Source organism: Thermobia domestica, chromosome 6, assembly GCF_964235325.1.
Source record: "Thermobia domestica chromosome 6, izTheDome1.hap1.1, whole genome shotgun sequence".
NCBI lineage: Eukaryota > Metazoa > Arthropoda > Insecta > Zygentoma > Lepismatidae > Thermobia > Thermobia domestica.
In genome coordinates this window covers 77,171,446-77,187,651 of record NC_137459.1, presented here as the reverse complement: position 1 = coordinate 77,187,651, position 16,206 = coordinate 77,171,446, and the positions used below count along the sequence as shown (strand labels likewise).

Sequence of the window (16,206 nt, the reverse complement as noted above, 5' to 3'; positions counted from 1 at the left end):
AAGTATTTCTTTCTACTGTGTTTGCCTGTAGCTTCAGTTCATAAGTCTTTATAATTAGATACCCAACATATTTGGCAATCACGCAGAAAACAACACCGAAGATTCTACACTTGTGTTAATTTAACACACAGGCTGTGTGTCATTTCAACTAGCGGCATTTGACACACAACTCCAAACGGAGAGTGAGTTGTTCTAACCACTTGTTTGTGTTATATTTTAACACAATCGTGCTAACACATAGGCATGTCGTTGAAATAATACAACGATTTTTTACAGTATAGGCACTTCCAGTAGAACTACAACGATTAAATTTGGCAAAGTTTTTAGCCTCCTGGGACTATATAGAAAATTTCCAAAAGTGAATATTTTCCATTTTTAGCAGCTTTAAAGAGACAAAAAACTGTGTAATTTAAATAGACTTTTTGGATGTACAAAATCTCATATTTTAGGTACCGTAATTGAAATCGGAATAAAAACTAGGAATTTTGGTATGTTAGTAGGTTTATGAGGCGCGAGGCCGTAGGATGAGAAATTTTGTATCTGGCGACAAATTCCCACCTACTTAAAACTAAACTGATTATATAAACATTCAATTGTGCCAATTGTCAAGTTCATAAAGAAATTGAAAATCACAGCAACTGGGTAAGTAAGAAAATGCTAATCCAAATGTCAATTGAAAGAAACGGAAGTCTTTTAAGTAAATATTGGCAACAACGCATTCTAATTTTAGAAATTGGTCAAAAGTTAGCAGGTTTGGAAAAAAAATACAGTTTTTTTAAAAAAGAACAAAACGCGTGTTTAAAACATGAAAAAAGTGTTTAAAATGTTTTAAAGATGTTTTAAAACACACACGAAAAAGTACATGTTTTAAACATTTTGAACAGTTTAAAATATGATTTTAAACATATTTCAAAATCGTGTAATCACGTATTTATTAAGACTTTTTGCTCTTTCAACCGATCTTTTCATTTATTTTATTCTCTTTAAGACTACACAGTGTTGGGTACAGAACATTTCCGTATAGATTAGTAATTCTCAACTTATTTCATATAACGACCCCTTTTATTACACCCTCTTGCCAGTGACTCTCATACAGTAAGTATTTTCTTGGATATAGTAAGCTTTTAAGGTAGATTTTAAAACTTATCAACTATAGAGGTTTCACAGAATCTATCAATATACATGGCAAAACAAAAGTCCTCACCATCCTTGTGCGTTGAGAACGGGTTGGGAGAGAATGATGAAACTTGGAAGTGGTCTGACACATCAGATGGTGCTATCAAGCATCATGGCGAACATCTGTGCTTAGTATTCGAAATTTCAAATGCAAATGGTGTCATGTTACATGAGGGCTAGAATTTTACCAGAAATGCTGTTGTGCGGTTATTTTAACCATAAAGAAAATCATTTCGAGTTACCGCTTCTAAAAGTTTTGTAGTTATGCCTTTAGGGGCTAAGCTGCGTTTCGTGGAGGCGGGTGAGATTTTTGTTGCAAAATTTGATTACTATTTCATAACACTGGTGCTAATAAAATTATTTTATAATAATAGGGCAACGTTTTCGAAAAGTAATGTTTGAAGCACACTTCATATTGTGCTAACTTTATATTTTCTGCAAGTCTATTGAATTGGTTGTTTTTTAAGTCAAAAATTTATTGACGAAAGGTAATATATGGGGCGTTCAGAGCACAATAGATCCAAATCCATTTTCAATAAACTTCAGTTTTCCTCAGCAAATGAATTCTATTTCAAAAAATAATACTTCGCAGTCAAGAATCCAAAACAAATGTAACTAAAACCATGCGAAAAGGCGTGGGATAGTTTCATATGACAGCCGCTAGTAGGGGCGTCAGTGGAACAGGAGGGCAACCACCCTCATCCGCACCCTGCATTTCAGATTTTGGGGACGGTAAGACAGTTTTAGAAATCTTCTGATAAGCAAAGTCCAACAGAATAAGCCTGAGGTAATTACACCGAATAAATACGAAGAACATACAGATGATTAAAACTGGGAAGTTGCTTAGGTCCAATTTCCTGAATTTTAAGCAGGCCCGAAACTCGAAAGTAGAGCCACCTTTGAAATCCTTGGGTAAAAAAAAAAAAAAAATACAAGAAAGCAATATAGGCCTATAGCTCCTTACGGCCAATGATCAAAATCTGTATTTATTCGGTGCAAGGACTTCAATTTTTAAATGTTGGACTTTGCTAAGCAAAATGTTTCTAAATCTGCATTACTGCCCCAAAAATCTGAAATTCAGGGTAGAAGACGGATGACTTCTAAACGAACGCCCCTATCTAGCGGCAATCATGCAAAATTCTAGATTCCTTTTTTTCAGGTAGTTTTTCTTTCTTTCATCTCGGATTCGTGGTTGTGAAAATATGACATTTTACGTCGATGTATTCTTTTGGACATATTCTGCATTTATGTAACGTAATTATGCATCATTGACTATGACATTCGGAGCTTGACTTGTTAATCATTCCAACGCTGCAATATACACAATACAAGTATAATGTTAATATCTTAAATGTATGAGCACGGAGGGGGAAGGGAAAATTAGCCCTCCTCCCCATTCCGTCAACGCCCTTGTCTAGCGGTTGTCCTATGAAACTCTAGTCCACACGCTTTCCCGTGGTTTTTGTTTCATTTATTTCATACCCTATGCTACGAAGATATTACGTTTGCTGAGCAAAAGTGAACCTTTCTGAAAATGAACTTGGATCCCTTGTGCTCTAATTGTTGAGTTGAAGCCAAATTTATCCTGCAACCCAAGTTTGTTCGAAACATATAAAATTAGTTTGTTTAGTTTGATTGATTACAACTTGCATCACTAGCAAGGCTATATGAGACAGGGCTTTTTTTAAAGTGGGATCTGGCCCACTAATTTTGAAATTTTACGTGGGATCGCAGTCAAAATCTATACAGCAAATTCCGACGCCTCGTGCCTCTATCCTCAAAAATTAATGTTAAAAGACTGAATATTGCACCCTGTAGCAGTAGCGTAGCCAGGATGTGTGTTTGGGGGGGGGGGCCCAAGTGCTGTTATAGGCACATATAGAAAAATTACAAACAAAAAAACATATAAACATAAAAATATATAAAAAATTACAAACATCAAAGTACCAAAGTACATTGTCGGACCTCTTTGGGGGGGGGGGCCCGGCCCCTCCGGGCCCCCCCCCTTCCCTACGCCACTGCCCTGTAGCGTGGTACATACATACAAACAAACAAATTGAGATCAAATTGTCCCAGACCTTGACGTTCAGCACTAACGTTATAAGTATCACACTTGGTTAGTTACACGATCGACTGCCATACCTTGCGTTTCTCACCTGGTCTCTTCATACAAGCTATGCCAAGTTGTAAAGTTTCAAAGAAAATTTAGAACTGTGGTGGGGAAGAGGTACGAAATAAAATTTTCATAATATAATGAAAAAGATATTGTTGATACAAAATTAATTGTTACCTGAAGTTTCCAGTTGCATCTCAGCCACACCACTGACGTTAGATTCATCAGAAGCAATTTTCGGATCAACATTTTTACCATTTGTTTGGGTTTCCATTTTTGCCAAACATTGCATTTTTCATAATGATTTTCGTTCTTGGAACTAAACCACCCATTTCTTTCTTACACGTTTTGCAACAAACTCGTTTGATCGTTTACTTACCTGATTGAGTTTGAGTTACTCTAATAAATTTGTGCCAAATCATGTCCTTTTCTTCACGTATAACCCATGTTAAACGATTCCATGTTGTACGGAGACAGAACTAACATGTGCTGTACAAACGAATGTTTGCGATATTTTAATTTCAGAACCTCAACGTCGCAGTGAATACAACACAACAGTTTGTTTCCGTGACAATTATTTTATTTATTTTTTAATATCAGTTCTATAAGTAGTCCAACCTTCGACTACGACACTTTCTCGCAAGTTAACTGAGAAGCATTTAAACAATACAATATACGTTAAAAATAAGGGGGAAAAGAGACAAAATAAATTGTAGATCACCAAATTGACCTGCTGTAGCCACGAGAAATCAAACCATCCACATGGGAAGAAAATAGTCTTCTGATTGGGGAGCACTTTTGGATAGTTCTCTTGCTCTGGAAGATTTTTTTTTTACGAACATAAAATAAAATGCAAATAAATATATGTTTAAGACAAGTCTTCAAAATACACGTGTTTAAAACAAAATGTTTAAAACAAAACAAAATTTGTTTTAAACAAAATCAATTGTTTAAAAAAAGTTTTAATCATTTGTTTTAAATATTTTGTTTTAAACAAAACAACCCTGGAAGTTAGTAAATTTGGGACGAAGCCCAAACTAGCAAAAACTTGAACTAATTACATGAACCTTCGCTTGTGCCACCTGCAAAGTCTATAAAAGAAGTGACAATTCACAGCAACTAGGTAACTAAGAAAATGTTAAGCTAAGTCAATTGAACTTAACGGCAATCTTCTGAACAAGGAATTTGCCAACTTGATCAGAAGTAGTGGCTTTTGGGGGGAGGCTTCTCCTTTCTCCCTGCTGAGACAAGACTTAGCTTTTTTGGTCCTCCTGAATAAGTCATAGTCCCCCAAGAAAAACTTCCTGGGTACACCCCTGTATGATTATTTAATTATATTTGTCGCTATTTTATTCGTCAGTTTCGTTTCTATGCAGTTTCGATCGTACGCAGTTTCGATCCTACGCAGTTTCGACCGTACGCAGTTTCGATCGTACGCAGTTTCGATCCTACGCAGTTTCGACGCTACGCAGTTTCGACCGTACGCAGTTTCGATCCTACGCAGTTTCGATTCTACGCAGTTTCGACGCTACGCAGTTTCGGTCGTATACAGTTTTGATCCTACTCCGGTTTTTCCCTATATAACTTCAAAAAAATACTATTACTTAATATTCTGTGATTATAAAATAATTGTTTTTTTTATTGTTCGATCATATGACCTTATCTGTTTTCGATCCTACGCCGGTTTTAGTTTCGATCGTACGCAGTTTCGATCCTACGCAGTTTCGGTCGTACGCAGTTTCGATCGTACGCAGTTTCGATCCTACGCAGTTTCGATCGTACGCAGTTTCGATCCTACGCATGTAACCCTACGAAACTATGGAACCTACCGTACTCGGGTCGAAATTTAACTTAGGAATTAATATGTTGGCTATCCAAAAATACATGTTCCAGAATCCTAAGACACTCACACAACATTTTTGTAGAGTTTTTTTTTTCTACGAGCTTATAATTTGAAGTACTCACAAACCACCTCTATAAAAATTCTTACGGAAGTACCGCAGGATTCTGAAACGTGGATATTTGGATAGGGCACGTACTAGTTCCAAAATAAAGTCTTGACCCGACTTCTGTATGTCCCATAGTTTAGAAACTATGAACCTTTAAACTTCATTTTGTTTATGTTTTCGGCAGCCAATAACTCCGAAAGGAAGCATTTTTGCACCCAGGTTGGTCTATACCTTTCGTCTTATCTTGGTGTCAGGAATCACCTCATATTATCTATCGCCGTAGGCCGTGGTGGCTCAGTGGTAGAGCGTTCACCTCTGGTGCTTGGGGTCCCGGGTTCGATCCCAGCCCCCGCCAAGTGAACTTTGTGGTGGACAAACACCGTGAGCGTGGGTTTTCTCGGGGTTCTCCCGTTTCATCCTACTTTCTTCATTCCGCCATTTCATTCATTATTCATCATCATCGTCTCTTTTAGCATAACCGGCCTAACCGTCGGACGTAAAACTCAAAGATTTTTTTCATATGATCTATCTATCTATCTACCTATATATATATATAACGTTATATATATATATATATATATATATATATATATATATATATATATATATATATATATATATATATTAAAAATTAGCTACTCAAAATAACCGAAGTTTCTCCAGATACACAGTACATTACTTACGTAAGCTGTTCCATAATATAATGATCCCTGCTTAGTGTTTGGAGCAAGCTTGAAGTTTGAGGCAGATGGCAGCAGTATTTTCTCTGTTACATTGGTGTACATGCTATCCATTTTGTATCTATTAAACATGAATGTGGTGGAGACTTGTTAGAATGATGTTTTGTTTGTTTTTTTGAGCAGTGTTAAGTGCAATTTTTGATGCAGAACTTGTAGCTATTATTAGGTGTTTGTTTTGTTTACGTAGAGGACACAATTTGTTAATTTGCGTTACAAGGTATTGAAGAATAGCATAACCCTCTTTTAAATTCAAAGCACGGAGAAAGTGTGTAACATGAGCTTTCATAAAAAAGGATTAATTCTGACATTGGGAGATAAGGCCTACTTAAATAGACAATTCGCCGAAATTCTCAATATGTATCGTACTACCGTTGATAGAATAATACAGAAGGAAGAAGTGCATAGCGATTTATTTTCAAGGAGAAGGACGTGGCAGAAAAGGGAAACGATTGCTAAATTAAACTGCGAGTTTGCTCATTTGGTTGTATCAGGCTTCATGAAATTGCAGTAACTGTCTCTCCTAATGCATGTTACAAGATAATTCGGATAATTGTCAGACAATTGAATTTAGAAAAAAAAAAAAGCTAACGATGAATACTCCAAAAAATAAGTCAATTTGAAATGATAAACACGTAAAGAGTTTGTGAGTAGATGCGGTGAATGGAGTGATAAACTGTAACGGTACAAGATTATTTTACGTTGAGAAGTTGACAATTGCTGGAAACCACAGTTGAATGGAATTTTGGATGAGAAAAGAGGAAACCTGGAAGCCAGGGTTCGTTTCCAAAATAAGAAAATTTACTGAAAGAGTCGTGTTGAGGGATACTGTACCTCAAATGGACTGAAATCAATTGAAATTTGTAGTAAATAAGTTAATACCGTCTTATATTGATATTCGGAACCGAAAGTTACTACGAACAGCTGTTGCTTATTTCTTATATCCGAATGTGTTACTTTATGATTCAAGACGACAATGCATCATGCCACAGGACACCTACAAAACAACACTCGATAATTTCGTCAAGTGGTGCAAGAAATTACAGTTAACGATCAACTCAAAGAAAGCGCAATCTGTAGTATTCCTACCACCAAAGTGACGTTCCAAAGACCATAAAAAACTCAACTCTCTTACAACTAACTGTTGATGGATGCAACGCACGCCTTTCCACAACAGCTACCTACATTAGGCATAGTCTTCGATTCAAAGCTAAACTGGAATGTCCGACTCAATTGATAAAACTAATTGATAATGCTAATATTAGTTTAAATCTTTTGTTGCGATGTCTCACTGAAACAGCTTGGGCACTAAAGGCCGATATTTTGCTTCATACTTATAAAACCTTTCTCCGTCTTATTTTCACTTTTGGACATGCCACATGGTGCAATACTTCTGTTTCTTACTATGAGAAACTCAGCATATTGGAACGACATTCTATTCGTCTGGCTTATCGCCTTAAATTTCCATATCCTACGTGGCTCACATATGAATACATAGACTTTCCAAAGATCACCGAACATCTCGGCGAACTTCGTCTTAGGTACATAAGGTCTCGCATCTAAATAGATCATCCGTTATTCTTGGATATTATAAACACTGCCGCAACATATAGATGCAAACACTTACCGTTAAATATATTCATATCTTTATATGTAAAACACGCACACCTTTCTGCGGCTGAAAAGGAAGCATGCCATTGATCATCATATTCCTATTTTTTTTTTTTTAATCTTAGCACACATATCATCATTAACAAAGGCTTCCCCATGTGTTCATTAACCCCGAGCCGCCCTGGGACAGAAAATCTAACTCTACATATGTCTCCCTAATCGAAATAGGTTTGTGTAAATCCATATAGCATTATCTCGTAATCAATAGAAGTGCTTTAAACTCCATGCCGAAGAGAGGGCGTAACCCTCGAATGGCTAGGAGTAGGTACTTATTTTATCTATATCAAAACTTAAGTGATGAATAAACATTTCCTATTCCCATACTCCCCCCCAAAAAAATGAAAAAGCCACAGGACATTGAGTGTAACTGACTCACGGGTATTCAAAGATTATGGTAGCCACCAAATCCACCAAACTTTGATTCCGTTGGAAATATGTGGCATATTATGTCATAAAAATCTAAATGGAAAGATATATAAGTCTAGGAGATAACTCATTAAGGTACTGCTTCCCATCTGGCACCACGAACTGAATGTTACTTTCCGTCGAACACTTGCGCACAATATGCTCATTTAGCGAAGAAACTCTTTAATATATGACAAATTATTCATTTTTGGCAGGTTGTATGTATGGAATGAAACATTTATCTTAAAACACACTTGTACATTTTAAACTATTTAATTAAAGTAAAATAAAAGCACTAAAATTGCGTATTATACAAATGTTAACAAGATGATGACGTTTGACATACTTGGCATTATCACCATTTAAAAGTGTAGCTAAATTAAACATAAATTTATATTTTCGCAAATGATGCTATTTATGATTATTACATGTTCAACCTATATATATATATATATATATATATATATATATATATATATATATATATATATATATATATATATATATATTATCACCATATTAAAAGTGTAGCTAAATTAAACATAAATTTATATTTTCGCAAATGATGCTATTTCTGATTATTACATGTTCAACCTATATATATATTAAATACTAAGTTCATATGTTTGTCTCCAAGCCTTTCGACAATGAGATCTCGAAAACCTCGAGTGCTAGAAACATGCCGTTTTCTCTGTGCAGACTGGAAACATGCCGATTCCAAATTTTGTGTAAAAAAGCTCTCATTTATGATATATCTTGAAGATTTTTTTTTAAATCAAGACATTCTTCACTTGTGTCTACAAAGGAGATGTACTGATGTTGTAAGGAATAACAAGGAGATTCATGGTCATATGTGAATGATGCTCTGTGTAGAGAGCACAGGTTCAGCTAGTCTATATATTAAAATGCAAGGTTTATATGCTTGTCTCCAAAGAAAAGTTTATGTTTGTCTCCAATCCTTTCAACAATGAGGTCTCGAAAATCACAAGTGCTAGAATCGTGCCGTTTTTGCTGGTCGATTCCAAATTTTGTGTAGACTGTCCAGTTCTAATTGAATATTAAAAAAAAAACGTGGCCGTTATTTTTATTACATATTCAGGGGTACACTGGAAGTGTTGAAATATTAAAAATGTAAAGTGTCATATCCTATGAGATATACATTCGAACACAACATAGTTATATATAGGGGTTGTATATCTATGAGGCGTTTGTTTCATGGCCAAATAATGATGAAAAACGAAGCATAACCATTTCTCCAGATTAAGATGAATCTTTATTGTTTAGAGCGTTTTGCCCAACGAATACAATATATCACTGACGGTATAATTAAGTGTGTATGTAATGTATTTGCGTATTACATACTGCATGAGAGAAGAAAGAAAACACTGATCATACATGAATTAGATACTCCAACCAGAAGTAGTCTCAATCTTGCAAACGGTGCGAGATATTGAAAAAATAATCGAAAAAAATTCCTTGCAGATTTTTATCAAGACGTCTTTCAATAGTGTCTGTAAAGGAAAATTGTACAGATGTGAGGAATGACAAGGAGATTCATGTTCATATGTGAATGATGCTCTGTGTAGAGAGCGCAGGTTCAGCAAGTATATATTAAACGAGAATTTACATTACCACTCTTATCATTCCGTGTTACAAACTAGAGACGCTACTGCATCTGGGACATCCACGAAGATTCGTATTTGGAGACCTCTTGAATACTAGCAACATATGTGAGATGGACGGAACAACGCAAATCCCAAGAACCTTGATGTCGAATACAGCGACCATGATATTACAAGTTTCTAATTAATAGGAACAAAGTTAAAAGAGGTTCAAAAGTTGACTTAAAATATATATATATATATATATATATATATATATATATATATATATATATATATATATATATATCTTAAAGGTACTGAGATAATTATCACATCTAACCATATATATATATATATATATATATATATATATATATATATATATATATATATATATATATATATATATTGAATATAGTAATGTTGTTTACAGCAATTTGACATCTGAAACCGTACTGGAGAATGATAAACATTGATAAAGTTAAATGCTTAAAGTAGAGAAACTGCAAGAATTTGTTGTAATTTCAATTATCAATAACTGTTACTACATTGTTATGGAAGCAATAATCATTAGGGAAAAAAGTCATTTTAAACAAGTATTGAAATCTCTACCCATGCTTTGTGTACCTCCAGTAAGGTTTGACGTATAAATTTAATGTAAATGGAATTATTATTTTTACATGTTGTGAAATTAATCTACGTAACTAGATGCGATGCGTATCTAAGCACTTTCTCAAAATAAAGCCTTTCGAAAAATGCAAAATTTTCAGCTCCTTGCAACTTTGTTTCCATTCATCCAAAAGTAACGTCATTCATAATTATAGAATCCGACACTCAGGCACTTAGTGCATTGCACCGTTCGTTTGTTATCATTATCGTCTAGGATTCCATAATTTTGTTTGATTTTAATATTATAGCGTCCTTACGTGCTGACTCAGTGGTAGAGCGGTCACCTCTGGTGCGTGGAGTCCCTGGTTCAATCCCAGCTCAAGTGGATTTTTTTTGGTGTACAAACACCGTGTTCGTGGGTTTTCTCGGGGTTCTTTCACTTTCTTCATTCCACCATTTGATTCATTTCTCATCATCACTTCTCATTTAGCCTAGCCGGTATAACCATGATGCGTAAAACTTTCATTATATAGCGTCCTTATTTTGTAACATTGAATAATAAATGTGACATTGTAAGCATTTTTTAATTATGTAGGTTTGATATATATTGTAATATAACGCAATACCATTAACACACACACACACACACACACAAAATGGTTTCGTTTCCCAACGCAAAGCTACGGTACACTTTCAAATATCCGAATTAAATTCTCAAACTTGAAGCAATATATTTATAATGATTCGTTGCAATAGAGTAAGAAGATCAACCCTATAATATGTTCCTTAGATGCTGAATTCATATATATATAAAAAAAAAAAAAACACTAAGACCTACTCGTTGACCCTTGATGTTTCTGTCCTATGTTGATAATTGTTGAAACCAGAATCGATAATTTGAAAAACATCCGGTTTTAATAGAAGGTTAAAGGGAGGATATATATAATCTATCGATTATGTATTGGTTGCAGAAACCGTTTGTTGCTATACATTATCATTTTTATTCTATGACGATAAATGTTGGAACAGGAAATAGTTAATTTAAACTGCTTCCGGTTTCCATAGATGATTAACAAAGGGAATGAAATCTATTCTTCGGAGACTTAATCACTTGCAAGAAACGTCATCTTACCGTGTTTCCTCTATGAAAATCACTAACCAGACCGGAAAAAAAATAAATTTGAACCGATTTCCTTTCCGGTATAATGCTGCTAATATTCATGATATGTTGTCTTCTTGAGCTAAATCATTTCCATTAAACTGCTTCTCGCTATCTGTTACCCTTTTCGTTCTTTAGCGATAAGCGTTGAAACCGGAATGGTAAGGTAACCTATTTTTGGGACCCCGAATATATTGCAAAAAAAAAAAAAAAAAAAAAAAGAAAAGAAAAGAAAAAAGAAAAAGAAAAAGAAAAAAACTCATCTTACTGTTTTTGCTCTATTGAAATCAATTTTGACACCGGAAGTAGTAGTAAAATTGAACAATTTCTGATTTGTGCAGAGTGTTGACGGTTGTGATGGTATATTCTCTTGAAACCGTGAATCGATTGCGGAAAAAAAAAAACACTTGTTGCTAAGTATTACGATTCTTATTCTTTGGGGAAAACTCATGAAACCGGAAATGGTTAACTCGAACAATTTTCAGTTTGTATAGATGGTGAACAGAGAAGAGGAAATGTATATTTTTGGGACGCTGAATCGACTGCAAAAAGCTGCATCTCCATATTACTTATCGTTTTCGCTCTATGGAAATCTCTATTGAAATCGGTTGTAGTAGTAGTAAAATTCAATCATTTCCAATTTACGTAGTGCTGCTCTAAGTTCTCGATTTCTGTCAACCTCCCCAATACTTTAGACGTAAAACGTGTGCCACAAGACCATTAAAATAAGAGGACTAATGACTTGTAACACTACTTGTGGTGTTAGTGTTATGATTTGCTAACAACTTTGGTCTATTGTTTGTGTTGTTGAAAGTGTGAAAAGAAAATGGGAGAGGGAAAACGTAGGCAATTCATCACACACAATGGTCTCCGTTCAGCTTTATCTCTCTTCTAAAGAACACAAGCATCTTTTCTTCTTCAATGAAATTTAGAAGAAGTTGAGTCTAAAAGTTAGAGAAAGATAGGAAGAAAAAATAAAAACAACAGAAAAGCTCCTTGAAAAAAGCTTCAACACAAAAAGGGGGAACTCTACTGCTAAGAGACGTCCCCGAATGGACAAATCGCTCAATCCCATTTAGGGAGCATGTCTAGAGACATGGAACAAATCGATATCATGCGAAATTGACTCAGAACTTGAGTACAGAGCACGACGTTGCGAAACACGAATCGTGTATCAAGAATAACAATAGTGCACCTTCTAACAGGATGGCCATTATGTTGTTCAGGACCAACAATCATATGAACGTCCAATATTATCTTTGGTATCTCTCTCTCTCTCTCTGTCTCTCTCACACATTTCCTTTTCCATGGTTGCTAGTGCTCTGTGCTAGGGAAGTAAGTCCTAGAAAATTAACTCTGAAACAGAAATTTAAGAAATAGAAATAGATATAATTTTGAATGAAATTAAACTTTTCTATTACGATGCCTAGTACATTAAGGCACGTTAAGAGAAAGTGACTAATTATACCATCATTATTGTTAGAAATATACCGCAAAGAACATAGGAAACCCTTAGAAAATTTACAGATAAGATTTTCTCAAACACAACATTTATGATCTGGTGTTTTTGTATCTATACTCAATTGCACATTAACAATGAATAGGAAACCACTGAGCAACTATCGGTTAAATTATGATTTTTGGTTCGTTAAATTGGAGCTTAGCGTCCTTTTCTGCACTGAGGCTATGTGGGATGTGAACCTACAATTTCACAATCGGACTACCAACGGGAGGATACGTTGTGTCCGCCACAGTGTGTTTTTCGTAATTTGTTCTTATAATCGTTTCTTTAAAATTGTAAGAAAATATATTATTGCTCAATATGTTTAGCTAGAGCGAATATCTTACGGTGGTTCAAATTGAACGATGGTATATCTCATAAAATCTGCCTTTTTAAGTTGGTGGGCACAAAGTACCCCCACCCCCAGTTAGTAGTAGATGTAGCTGTCATTTAGAAGTGTCACTCCTGAATGGCAGCATTTTCTGTGTAGATTTTCGTGAGAGTTTCAAATTTGTTCCTTTTGCGAGATATATTTAATCTTAACAGGTGGGCACAAAATGACCCTTCCTTGGTAATCCGCGTTACAAAAAAAAAAAAAAAAAAAAAAAAAAAAGGAAAAAGGAAAAAGAAAGAAAAGAAAAAAAGTGGTAGTGCGAGGTTTAAGGTATAATCCAAAAAATCTTAACGCGTTCACATTTCAATGATCTTCGACGGGGAATTGAAAACGAGACCCTGTGTTCTAGTTACTAAACCGTCGGGTAATGCAAATTTTCATTTGAATGTGAACTTTTGACTAATGTTTTTTTTTTAATAATAAGTAGTAGGAGTGTCAGTTATTCACAAGATAAAACAACTTTAAAAAAAAAATCAACAAATCATGTGGTAGGTGAGGCTTTTATTGGCGCTTAATGACAATGGAGTACTTAATAACATTGCAAGTTCTTTATCAGCCTTTTTGAATGACGAAATTTTGCATGATTGTAGCCTTACTGGACTAACCGACAAGAAAGTTGCCGAAACTGAACATTTTTAGTTTTAGGGGTCTAAAAGAGGAAACGAAAAATCTCCATGTTATTTAAACGGGTGTTTTCTTGGGACACAAAACCTTATCTTTTAGGTAGTTAAAATAGAAAAAGAAACACGAAATTCGGTAGCACTTTGGAATTAAGAGGTGCGAGGCTATAGGTCAAGCTAAATCTGATATAATGGAACGTGATTGTTACAATTCTTTTGTGTTGTTATCATATTGTTAATCTACACGGTTATTGTTATCTTACGTTATCATTATGGGAGCTAATATTAATTGTTTAATTTTATTTCATGTTATTTGTTTCAAACGGTTGTTATATGTAATTATATATCAAATAAGTACTTTAATTAAGTGTAGTCGTTCAGAGGCGAATTTCTTGAGCAGCTTTAAGAGTTTGGATTGATTTCTTTTTAAGTCAATACATTGTAAATGATAAAACAAAGGCTACTCTAAAAATAAATTGCGAGTGATTAAGCAGAGTATTAAGAAGCAGAGGCTGAAGTAGGGGTCTGGGGGCAAAGTCCCCAGCTAGCCAAAGACTAGTTTGATAAAATATAACTTTATGATGACTTGGTAATACCATTAAAATTGTGATATCACGGAGTATGTCAAACAATGTTTTTCTTTTAGATATTTGATATGTACATGCTACAAACATTATTCTTTTTCTGTTCATTATTTTAGAAGTCGCAAAAGCATATCATGACAAACAAAAATAATAGTAAATTTTTCATGTTAGAAGAAGATTGTTAGAATTCAGGAGAATAAACGCACGTTTGATGTCAGTACATCCTACTTTGTGTCAATCCAGAATAATCCCAAACAGGATGACCTGAAATAAAATGAAGTTTTTTTTTACATTTTAAGGGTATGCTTTTGCGGCTAATGAAGAGATCATTAATGAAAGTTAACTTCTATGAAAAAAATCGTGGGATGAGAGTGTGGGAAAAACGGGAAAACCGGGTCAAAGCTCACGGACACGATACTGTCCATCACAGACTTTCATGATCTTGGATCGAACCGGTGACCTCACACATGAGAAGAGAGTCAATCACCCTGCCTTACTTTGGAGGAAGAACTGAAATTTCGAAACATGAATCCGTCGAGCAAGTACTGTGTGATAAAATAATGTATAAAAATATTGACATCAAGGGTGTGGAAGTCGTCGAGTTTCCTCAGCCCGGAAACATTGAGTGCCCCGGAAACTGTGAGTTCTTTTTTTTTTTAGGTCAGTTATTCTCAATGTGGAAATCGTATAAATTCCTTAGTCTGGAAACAGTGAGTGCGTTCTTCTAAATCAGTTATTCTCAACTAGTGGGTCACGACCCTCCAGGGTATGCGTGCAGATTGTCGGGATATCGACGTCAAGGTGGTTTTTAATGCATCTTATTACTGCTGTTAATATTTGTAAGGAAGAGGGAGTCATACGAGACTAGCAAAATGATGATCGATATGTCCAAAAGGATAACAACTACTGTTTTAGGTTAATTATTAGAAAATGCAGATTGTATGAATAAAGCACAGAGATCATGGATGTCATGTCTTTTAAGCATTTTAGTCGTATCATGGGTAACGAAGTAATTCACATAGTTTTCTAATGGTGGAGGAATGCACATATATAATTGTACGATGCCGAAGTAGACACGCTCGTACTCGGGTAGAGAATACACGTTAAAATATACTCCGTACTACGTGAGGAGCAGTAAAGCGGCAGTAAGCAGAAAATTGAACGGACAATGATAGTGAAAAATGGGTGGCCTCTCTGATTTCCAAAGAGGGAAAATTGTTGGCTTTCGGTTATACGTGACGAAAGTTGTAAGTATGTTGAGCGTGTCCAATATGACAGCCTTCAAAACTCACGACAAAACCACATCGACGAAGAGGAAAAGTGGTCAAATGAAAGTTCTTAGTGACACCTCCCGCCGAGTATTAAAGCATATTATCACTCCGAATCGTCATATTCCTACAGTGCAAATGACATAAAAAAAAAAAAAAAAACATGCATAACTTTTCATAGCTTGTGTTGATAGTTATATTTAGTTAGTTGATAGTTGAGTTATATGACATTGACACACGGAGTCGGAACCCACTGATAAGGGTTGCTAATCCTTTAGCACGACGCTAATTGTGCCGCGAATATGCAACATGGACCACTGATGCCAGGAAGCGTGTAATATAGTCGGATGCCTCCGCTTTATTATTCGTATAATATTTGGTACACTATTTGTTGCAAAATTCGTTATTTTGTAGCT

The 16,206-nt window shown here is 35.0% G+C and overlaps 1 protein-coding gene across 1 annotated transcript in view; it reads left to right on the top strand.

Annotated features, from left to right (window-relative positions):
- The window catches only part of LOC145688064 (uncharacterized), a gene marked incomplete in the record, with an annotated part of 846,580 nt that overhangs the window by 703,002 nt on the left and 127,372 nt on the right, over positions 1 to 16,206 (top strand).